Genomic DNA, 12,335 nt, shown 5'->3' on the forward strand with positions numbered 1-12,335 from the left:
ATAATCTTATATTACCATTAGTGGCAGAAAGCAGACAGACATCATGGCTGAAAAATCTCACATCCTTGGGATTAGTTTATTATGTTGAGTGCCAGCTTTCTGTATGCAATAAGCCCTTTATTAAAAATAAAAATAATGAAAAATATTTTTATAAAGAAAAATATCCAAATGTATAATAAGTATCAAAATGAGGTCAGTTCTTTTTATTTTAATTCAAATAAAAAGAATATTATATCCCACACAGCCAGGCATGGGGGTGTGGAAACAATTTTTCTGCACAATTTTCTAAGGCAAAAGCCGCCCTAAGTCTCCCTGCATGTGCCAGTGTTCCAAGAATTTAGTTGTGCCATTGTCTAAGCCTTGACCAAAACGCTGTTCCCAAACAGGAACAAAAAAATTTAATGAATAATTTTGTATCTAAAAATAAAACCATATTAATAGTTGAAAATTGGGGGAAAAAAAGAAAAAAGCATCAAAGGCACCCAAGAAAACAGAGTGGATTGCACTCTGCGAGTGAAGGAGGAGTTAACCAATGAGCAGTTAACCAGTAGGTTTAAAGCAGAAGCCAGGCTACCTATAAATGTGGGAACGTTTTAAGTGTGAGGAAGCTGTTAAAGGGGATTTAAAAGAACAAAAAGTACCATTTGTTCCCCTAATTAACTTTGAAGAGTCTAATTAAGGGCAACGTAAAAACCTAAGAAATGCTGGTTATTAGGCATGTACTTTAACTTGATCGGTGAGATGGTGTTCTTGTAAACAAAGATGCTAATTTCACCCAGCCCAAAATAAACCTCTCTGCAAATATCTCACAGCATAATCATGCAGTACCTTGGGAGCAGAATCCCTATCTAGTGCAGGCTGCCTCTTGAGGTTCTTAATTCTAGGCATTAATGGCACTCAATTTAAAGATGCAATCGAAGATAAAGAACATTCTGACAATTTGGTCTGAACATAGATAGCCACTCCTCAAAGGAGTCTTCTTTATGTTTGTTATATTATAACTTGCCTGAGCCGCTCTAAGAATTGACCATTTTGATCATAAAAAGGTTGAACTTTATCTCTAAAATGGAGACAAGCAAGATAAAGGTAAAGAGCCTTTGTATCTGATTAAAACAATACATGAGTATTATTCAAGGTTAGGTTAGGCTTTGCTTTGCTTCAAGACTATGTTTAAATTTTAGCTTTTAACACAAATAGATTTAGGGGAAAAAAAGACAGCATTTCTTTTTAGAAAAGGAATCTGCCAGTAATATAAAAGTTATTACAATATTAGAATGATGGGATTATACAATTGGGTTTTTATCTAGTTTTCCTTTAGTTGCTCTAAGGAGTTGCTCTATGAGGGAGTGAACCCTCATCCCAGAGTTAAAAACTTTGACTTCTGGGAACTTGTTTTATGTTTTGATTCAGTGAAGATCAGTGTCTTAAGTTGGGGAAATTCAGATGACGGTATTTTCTAGGAATGCTTCACAGGGATGCTATAATGAGACCATTTTAAAGAGCTTTGCAATTTTTTGTGAAAAGGTATAATATTATGATTTTATTATTGTTAACACCAATAATAAGAGTCATTTTATTATTGTTAACACCAATAACAGGAGTGTGTGAAGGTAGACAATTGTGCCTTAATGATATAATCACACCAAATGGGATTTCCAATCCTATTTAGTGTTTTGAATTAGCCATAGCCTGCAGTAGCTAGGGCAGCCTTGCAATTGGCATGCTATTAAAACTAACCCTAAAGCTTGCAGCTAGGGAAAAGAGTGGCTTCTGTGATGCTTTGAGACTTTGGTTCTAACATCAGCACTCAAGAGGACAGCTTTCAAAAAAGGGCAGTGTCTAACAGCCTTGAGACGAAGGATTATAGATTATAAACAGAATGAGTTTTAAAAATATATTTTGGCATACAGATACTTCCAAGGATTTTCTCCTGCTAGACTCTCAATAGCTTACTGCCTGTACTTAACCTGGCAGAACATGTATGGATGGCTACTTTGCTGAGGGCATCCTGCCCCTGGAAAACCAACTGAATGTAGACATTACAGACCACAAAAATGACATACACTAGAGTCAAACTGGAAGAGTTACACAAAATTAAGCACCCTAGACTTGGTAACAGAGTGACCTAAACTTTAAGTCTGCAAGTAAAACTCTTAGTTGCCTTGTGCAACAATATAAACCAGTATGTACAGAGTATCTACTAGGTACAAAACACTGCACTTTTATTTTAAGGATAGCAAAAAGAGGGTAGAAAACAAACATAAGAAGCAAGAGAATATGCAGAAGACAGAATCACTACATCACTTTCTTTAAGCCCAGATCTTTTAATCTAGCCTTGAAATTAATATTTAGTAATTACTGAGTCCATGAAAATTATATTACACTGTTCCAAACTGTAATTATCCTGCCTGAGAGTACACATATGGCTTCCCACCCAGCCGTTTCCATCCCTTTCTACTGTAGCTCTTCCATCACTTAGGTAAGAGAATGCCATCATCTTCCAGAAGCAAATACAGAAACATATGTTACCCACACCAAATCCTCTGGAAAAAAATAAACAAGAATGAAGGGCAGAATCCATTTAAATCTATTACCAAATATATTTAAGCACTACCTGAGGTTTTATAAACCTTGATCATATCATTCCTAACTACTTTTATCATATCCCTAATCAATTAGTGATAGGAATTACCCCCAAGAAAGGCAATGGAGACAAGAATCATTTTTCTTGTGGAAAGAGATTAGACTATGAACACTGTATAGATATTTGATTACAATATTCCTCTCTGATATGACCAAGGTTATTCCATGGTATTTTTCTGCTACATTGGACTGTGTGACTTTAATATGCCAATAGGACTTGATGTGTCTTTACCTGCCGCAAGAGACTACTTCAGTGCTAATTGCTTAGTACTGTCATCAAGCAGTCAGTGTTGTCTGCAACACCTCACTACTTGTGTGAAGCTTTGGGTAGGAATGCTTAGTGTGCACATGTATCTGTTTATTAGCCTTTTATTTATATTCTGTATTTTTCATCTTAGCTAGATTAAAATCAAAAACAAAAATGAATTGTTACTGAGAGCACAGTAAGTGCTGTCCTATAAGTAATGTATGGATAATTTTTCATCACTTTCCAGACAGAAATAAAGTTTACAGAAGAAATAAAGAAAAGTATTCAAAAGACTGAGAACTACCTAGGTCTGTATGCTGAACCTCTTTTTTTTAACATAGTGCATACCTATTTACACATTTTCTCAAAACTTACACCCTTACAACCAGAGTACTTCTGGAAAGGGATAAAGCAGTTCCCTGGCCACCTCCTCCTCAAAGGTTAGATGATAAATAAGAGAACATGTAGCAAAATTGACCATTCTTCTCCCTATCAAAACGAGATCAGGCATTATTTTAAAAACTTATGAAAAGCCAACCTATTGCTTCCTCTCAGTTGTTTCTCTGGGAATTTAGAAGCATGCTTCTTGTGGTTATCTCAAGCAGCTTTGGACTTAGTCCTGACAGGAAAAGAGGAAATCTTTCTCAAATTCCGTTAAGCCGTTTTCTTCAAAGCTGCATTTCTTACAGGTGTTTTTTGAAGGAGTACATAACAGAACTACACATCTGTGTTGAAAGGCCCTGAATATTCCTTCCCTCCAAAGAAATATTTCCTAGTAGCATATCCGGATGAACCGTGGGAGCCAAATTTTAACCTTCCGAGTCCAATACCAGAGATATGTCAACCCACATCCACCCTGCCTGATACTTGGATAATGAAATGCTCTATCCAGATGTTCTAACACCTTTGGCACAATGTATGTCTACAAAAATAATTCAGCAAGTTGCAGCAGGGATCAAAGATTTGGGATGGAGTTATACACCCACATTCAGAAGTAGCAGCTTGCTTCCTGTCATAGATGGAAGGGGACTCACTAGTGAGAACACTGTCTACCAAACCTGACACTAGAGACCTACTCCTTATGCAGCACACACTTCAAGGTATTTAGGTGCATGAAGCAATGGATCTGTACTGATAAATTCACACTGTCTTCCAGTCTCCTGGTGTGAACCAATCACATCCCTACAGGATGAGTAACAGAGGGTTGGAGTCTATTTGCAGACATGGGGCATGGAGGAGGTAATTCAGTCTCAGGGATACAGACTTGGAGTCATTGAGAAAATGTTCTTCTAATCCACTGAGCTAACCGTTTGAACAAGAGAAAGAGAGGTACTAGAATAAAGTGGGTGAGCCAACATAAATTTTGTGTAAGAATTGTTATATTTCAACCATTTAAACTGATACATCCCTGAAAAACAGTTTTCAAAAGCATGCTGCAGGTGAGTGAGTCTAAATTGCACAAAAAAAAAAAAAAAAAAAGGAAGGTGCTAACGTGCAAATTTACATACCATCTCCTAAAAGTTATTCATTATTAGCATTGTGAAATACCTGAAAAACATTTGTGATTTCTGTGTGACTTGTTTTATTTTTTAACAAAAATTCTGCGTTGGTGTTAAACAGATTTTCAACCCTCAACAAACCAGATGGCTAATCCAAAATTATTACATGAAGTATGAATAGGAAACCAAGAACTGTACTCTGCAAAAAGATAATGAGAATTTTTCAGCATTTACATTTTTACCAAATAAGTTATATTTCTATTTCATTGGTATCTACTTTGGAATTGTAACAAATAGGCCCAGTGATAATTACCAAACGTCTATATTTAGGGAAAACTAGCACACGTGTATCATAAATAATAGCACAAATTGATATTTCTGAATTGCTGTTTTTCTAGATATAGACATTTGGTAATTATCGCCAGAGTTGGCATGTAAAGAGGTGTTTAGACAATTTTTTAAATGCATATTGCTTACTCAGACCATGCGCTAATGATGTTCTGCAATGAAAATCATATTCAGGTATGTTACAATAAGGTGAGATCTTGACGTAGTAGATAATAAAGGAAAAGTATACCTTGCGGCTTAGCACAATCACTTCACTCTGGGGCCACCAAAATGGCTCTGTCTGGGACTGATAAATCACTTGCTAATCTAACAGTGGTCCCAAGGTGGAATAACTTTGACCTGAAAACTAAAATGTTTACTGCCCAAATATTATTTTTGTACTTTGGCACAAAGAAGTTCATTAATTCTGCATCACTTGACTGTCTCCTGCAGCTTTTAGTTCTGACTTATTGCCTGATTGGCAAAGAGTAACTTCCAACAGAGAAAGGCTTAGCACAACTTAGCCAGAAAGGGCTTGCTCTTGGCCCCTCACCTGGCAGAACTGATGTCTATAGAAGGAAGTCTCTTTTTCTGCTCAGGTAGTATGCAGGGTACATTCAGACAGCAAATGCAGGTAGCAGATGGAAGACTTGCTTGATTCTGTCCACTACAGTGTCTGGCCAACTCTTGGCAAATATTATTTTCAGAGCACAGTGAGACATGTGAAACACCATCAGCTATTACCAGGTGACACCAACAACAGTGATGGAAGCTGTGACTTGGGCAATGGGAGGACCAACTGGCTGGCAGTAATGTGAAGTTACTAAACTAAACCTATCCTGTTCATTGCCACTGTGAGAAGATGATGCAGCTCAGTGGGCTGCTAATGAGAAGCAAAAGGAGAAAATAAAGGCAATGCCAAGAGGCATAAGAAAAGGAAGGAAGATAACTGAGATAGCATTTAAGCTTCAAGTAAAATCTAAATTCTGTAGTATTAAGACTAAGGATGCAGGCCAGTTTGGACTGACTAATAATAAGAATTTAACAAATATGCTTGAGATGCTTAGGCAAGAACAACAACAGCATAGCACAGCAAAAGAGGTGGAATGGAAAAACAAAAACAACATGCATAAAAATGTAGTTAATATCACACAATTGAACAAAATATCAAAACAATCTCTGCTAGGATAAGTTAGTATGATAAGGTATTTGCTGGTTCTTGGAAGGATTCTAAGAATTGGAAAAAATATTTTTAGATTAAATATTTTCAATAATCTATTAATTCAGCCTATATGATGAAATGTACATATTATACAATTAAATATTGGTTCTCTTCCTTCTCACACATCAACCCTCAGGGCCACAGATCTGATCATTTCTTTCACATCTTTTTTTTGTTGTTGTAGTTGTTAATGAGTAATCCTTCACGAGACCTAGTATACTCTCTCATTCTGGCAGAGACCATTAGAGCTCACCTATCACTCCACATGCAACCTTGCAATTTTGTTTTTTTCATGTGCCAACCTGGCTAGCTACTTCAATCAAATACTAAGCTAGTTGTTGCTGTGAAGGAAGTTTGCACATGTAATTTAAAGGCCGCAGTCAGTTGACTTTAAGTAAGGGAGGTAATCCTGGATAATTTGGGTGGGCCTGATTCAATCAGTTGAAAGGCCTTAAAAACAGAGCTGTAGCTTCCCTGAGACAGAAAGGAAAGTCCTGCTCTGTAGAGCAGCCTCAGCCTGTGCCCGTAAGCTCCAGCCTGCTCATGGTCTCTGCTTCCTGGGGGCCTCCTTTAGATTTCAGACTTGCCCTATCAGCCCCAATAATTTCATAAACCAGCTCCTTGTAATCAATCTCTTAACATGTGCATCTCCTACTGGTTCCGCTTCTCTAGTTGAATCCTGACAGATGCACCCCGCAAATTTTTTCGAACCTCCCTTCCAACTGGGTTGAAGCTGTGTGACTGCTGTGGCAAATGGACTAAGACGTGAGAAGGGATGCATGTCACTTGCAGACTGAGGCAGCTAAAATAAAGGCTGGCGTGCCTCCTCTGTCTCTCCTTTTTCTGTGGCCACCTTGAAGGCCACATGCTAAGATGGTAAAGCCACAGTCAAAAGCAGACTGTAGCCCTAAGTCATAGAGCAGATGTGTCTCCTGAACTGCATCAGATTTTATAAGAACGAGAAACAAACCTTCCTTCTATTAAGCCTCAGATGTCTTAACCTCATTTTCAGGGTTTATTTATTATGTCAGTGTAGCCTTCTAGTCCCATTTAATAGATATATTTCTAACGTTCTTTCAGATCCCTATATACATAGGGTGCTCAGAAACTCACGGGGCACGTTTTTGTCGTAAATTATGAAGAAGTAACACTAGTATTAGATGATAGGAAATTTCATTTTCATTGGCAATGATTTACGCTAAAAACAGACAAAACTAGAAAACAATAACTGGATCAGAAGCGTGAGCTGTAATTACTGCACTGGCTATACCTATTAGTAGAATCTCTGTTATTTTGTAAAATCAATTTTACACTTGTTTGTTCTTAGCTCCACCGCTGCCCACACTTACCAGAATCCGAAGAGTCTCCTATGATCAGAGAGTCCAAGATGTAAATAGCATCAACCACAGGAAGAAGGTGGAACAAGAAACACCATATTAATGTCCAAGGATGACAAAAGAATCTGACACAACAAACGGGAGGGGTGGCTGCCATACATATATATACAAACCTTTTCAATTCTTTGGTCTTATTGGGTCCTGACCTAGTAATCTCCTTACTAGATTTTATTTACTGAGATAAGAAAATATAAGAAATGTCTGGGAATGTGTTTTTAATTTAAAAGAGCAGCTTTCACATACAATGCAAAGTGAACTACGTAAACAATTCATACATATAGACATGTATATGAAGGTAGACACACACATATATACACAGAAGAGAGTAAGAATGCTAAAACCTTCACAAGTGAAAAAGGTGATTACTCCTATGAGGGAATAAATAGGTGATTTTAAAATTATTTTCTCTATCTTCTATTTTCTAATTTTTCTAAAATAACTATTTTTTTAATTGGGGAAATTTTTATAATATAAGCAATAAAGGAATTAATTAAATATGAAACATTAAGATAAGCACTGTAAAAGATGATAGCATTATAAGCATTAGATCCTTGCATTTATTATAACACTTGCTTTTCAGATGGCTTTTCATTTAAAATTCACAGCATTTGGATTATTAATAACTAACTACCTTTTCCACAGAATTATCAAAAGTATTTTTTAATGAACAGCTAATCTTTCCCTAGCAACTAAATGATTACTCCATGCAGTAAAATCTAAATGTAAATGCACATTTCTCATTTTAACAAATATCTACTCAGCCTCCTTAGTGGATTTTTTTAATCAAATGGCTAGGACTGTTACAATTAACATCATGAAACACTTTTTATGTCAAAAGATGCTACTAAATGCACAAGCATGATTGAAAACACTTTATTTCTAGTCAATATGAGGATTATATCCACCTCCAAAATTTGTAAATACTATTAGCTCCCATTACGTCTTGCTTAGCAAAAGTAGAGATCGTCTAGTCCCCACCCAAATGATCACAAGGTCCTGATTTGCAGGGAGTTATTAGTAGGTTTTAATTATTACTCAATTCTGCTACCTCCATCACATTTATCTTATCACTACATTGTTCACTACTAGTTTATTTTTCTTGGCAATATTCTTAATTTCCCAATTTTCTTCTATTTGTTCTAATTATGTCATGGAAATCATTTCTATCCTACATACACATATTATTACCTTTCATGTACCATATTTGTCAATAACTGATCTTGGCTTTTCTCTATTTTAGACTCCTTACCAATTATGAAGTTTATAAAGATTTATCTTCATGGATGCAGAATGGAAATGAATGAATGAATGAATGAACGAATGAACAGATGAATGAATAAATAAATATTAACCTATTTCAGAGACCAGCTGACAGAGTTAACTGTGGTTTTCGACTTGTAAAGATTTAGAAGTATTCAGCTTCAGAAGCCAAGGGGCAAAGGACTTATCAAAGTGCTTCTGGTCCATGTGAAGTTTAAATGTCCCTGCAAGTTGAAAAGAAAAGAAGGAACCACCTGTCAATTACTCTCTGAAATGTTTTTCTCTGACTTATGCCTAACTTTGTTGATTCTTTCCTTTAACCCTTAATTGTACATCAACCCCCAAATGTTACTTTTTCTCTGTCACAGTATCAGTCTAAAGACCAAATATAGTTCTGACCAACCTGTTTTACCAAGACGTTCCATAATGTTTTTGAGGCATTTTATAGACTAGCTTTTGGGTTTGTTTACCTAGAAAAACTCCTTAATGTTTTTCAAAAGGTAAGTAAACAAGAACAATGATACCTTTTTCTTAATGAGCGGAAGGTATCAAGAGTGTCCCTAAGGCTGTGGTGAATAAAAGAGCAGCTGAGGTGAGGGCGAGCGGGCTGTCTCCTTCTAAGGTATCATTGTGGTTTTGCTGGAGAAGTCCAGGAAAATAAAAGCTTTCTATATCTTAATAAATGTAGTCATCTCATCTCTACCATAAACATGTATACAGCCCTGCCACTAGAGAAAAACTACAGAATTAATGATTTTGAGGTGTCTATCTACTCATCGAGACCCCAAGACTTGACCACCATGCCCACGCCCCCATAAGTGCTTTTTGAAATTAGAAAGCCGCATATATTCCCAACAGTATATACAACATGTGTACAGAAGTACAGCAAAAACAGCTCCATGACATTTTCAGTGAACGCTTTCCCAAAATACCAATTGACTGTTTGCTGTTCCAAGACCTGTTTAGCTAGAGACATAAATATAAAAATACAAATAAACATACAAGTAAAACACAGAGAGTAGCTTCTTAGCTAAGGAGAGACAGAGAAATCATGTTCACCGCGTGTGGTTGGAACAATGTAGCCAACATTTACTTAAATTCTAAAATAATTATCTAGTCATAGAGTATAGAAGTTTCTTCACTCTGATTTCCTGGTCCCACAATACTTAGAGTTACTTCAGGCATTACTGATGATCATGGAGTAAAATGAAAAGTTTTACATGATGAAGGAATTAAATAATAATGATAAGAGCCAGATTATGAATCTCTAAGTTATTGGCTTAAAGAGAACAGCCTCTCCTACAATGGGTTTTACAGAATAAAAGAGGAACTATTTCAGATGCCAAGGTTAGCACAGATATGCACACTGAGTAAGTCTGCCTGTTCATGAACTATGCTTAAAATGTACAAAGAAAATAAAAAGATTCATTACCATTAATTAGCTAGTACATAATAAAACCCAATGACAATTTTTTTTACAGTTCAGCATCAACCTTCCACACTACAGCTGAGTATTTTTCGTCTTTCTGAAGTGCCACAGCTGTTTCTGATTCTCTCACTATTGTTCTAATTTAAACACCAAGAAGTTTGTTTTCATTTGACATTGGATTAGATTTTCCAACTATTTGCTAGAAACTACACTCTTAATTTCTGCTGTTACATGTTCTTCTGTTTAAGTACCATTAAAAAGCCAACCTTTGTCGGATGCTTTAATTCTGAGATGGTCCAAAAAAATGTATGCTGATAGGAGGACAACAGTCAAAGTAAATCAACAATTGCCCTGGAGAATTTGACACCTTCCTCATTTCTGTTCCTTCCCAAAACAACAAGCTCTTGGTTCTACCAGATCTTTTGAAAAATGGTAGATCAAATGCCAAAATGGGCCACAAGACATAATGTAAATAAGAGGTATATGTATATATTTGATAAACTATAGCAAAACCTAACGGACTTAACAAAAGTGCAATAAAATGTGAAAAACTGCTTGTTACTTTATATTTTCTGTAAACTTGTCTTCCGGCCTACGGGATATCAACTCTTCAGCAAATCTAGTAGCAAAACTAGCATTCCTAACTATCTTTCTCAGTTAACTGTGTCCTCCCACAGCTCCTTTCCTGATGGAATAATAGCAAAACCCATTTTCTTTGTCACCATTATCACCAAATAACTTATGTAATCACAAATTAGCTGTCTGGCCTTGGACAAATTACTTAACCTCCCTGTGTTTCGATATACTCATCTATGAAATGGAGATAATAATATCACCTATGCTATAGGATTGTTATAAGGATTTTTTAAAAGTAATAAGTACAAAACACTCAGAACAATGCCTGGCATGCATTAAGACTTAATAATTATTAGTTACTGTTTTATCTTTATTATCATCGTATTACTTTCATCATCATCAAATTTCACAACACAAAAGTTTTATCACAAATTGCCAATCATGATATTCCTAAACGAATCAAATATTTCAAGAACATGAAGCCCAAAAAGATCTTGATGGTAACATAAGATCCTTGTGCATGGAAGAGTTCCATTCTCATGATCATCCTTAACATTCCATGTTTGGATTAAGCAATATCCTTCCATGACAAAATAAATTTCTCCTAAATTAAATTACTTTTTCTAATCTTAACATAAATTTTATACCACATAAATAAAAATTACATTAGTGGTAGAGGTCATTTCTATTGGGAAACTTGAAATATTTCATTATGTTTCATAATTTCTATAAATTTTCTAGAGAATAAAATATTAGTTGCAAATGTCATCTGATAGTTTGGACTGGCTTCTGTTAGATCTGTTAAGCTGCATACATGTGTTCATATGTATGAGAAAATACAGCCAATCTCAGGCAAAAGAAACAAATCAGGTTTGGACTTTTATCATAACCTGTTGATTAACTACCAGCAATCTGTCATGTTCTGGGTCACATTACTACAAAAAGCGGAGCGTCACCTCCCAGAGTGCCCCTCTGAGAACCTCAAGTTCATGGGAATGAACAGTGGAAGGGACCTCTGAACTCTTTCCCACAGCCAAATGACAGCTGTGATTCTTTGGCCTCAGCTTGCCTTCTTAAGCTGATTCGGCACGAAATTTATGGTGCCTGCTCCACAGTGTCCCATGCCAGCTCTGGACATTTATTATTCTGACCAATTATTGAAGGATATATGTTTTTCCTATCATCCAGTTTGATCAAAATCCCAGCCTCTAAGATAGGAGGAATAAGCCACAGCTGAGGAATGAGGTAGGAGTATATTCGGATATGCTGCCAAAACTTGTTCCCTGAATCTTAAGTGCAAACAAGCATATTTTAATACTCTTTTTAAAAAGCCAAGTCGGGGCTTCATTTTATCAGCAAGTTTCTCACATCAGAAAGATGCGCAGGAGGAAAAAAAAAAAAAGACATCAAAGGGGCAGACGAAGAGCTCAAACTTTTTTACATGAATGTTGGGTTTCAGTCTTTTCAAGCTTCTACTTATGAGCAGGGGAGCCTTTGGTAGATTTCCTAACCTCACTGAGCCTCAGCTTTCTCATCTGCAAAATGAAAATAATGTACAACTTACAGAATTTTGTGAAATTCAAATAAAATAATAGATGTTAAACATCTGACACAGAAAGGATTCAGTAAATATTACTTCTTACTAATATGGTGTTACTACACTTAGAGAAGAATTATTATATTTGTTTTTATTAAGTATTATTTTTATTATCAGTTTTGTAGGATTTTTTGAAAA

Source organism: Eschrichtius robustus, chromosome 2, assembly GCF_028021215.1.
Source record: "Eschrichtius robustus isolate mEscRob2 chromosome 2, mEscRob2.pri, whole genome shotgun sequence".
Classification (NCBI taxonomy): domain Eukaryota; kingdom Metazoa; phylum Chordata; class Mammalia; order Artiodactyla; family Eschrichtiidae; genus Eschrichtius; species Eschrichtius robustus.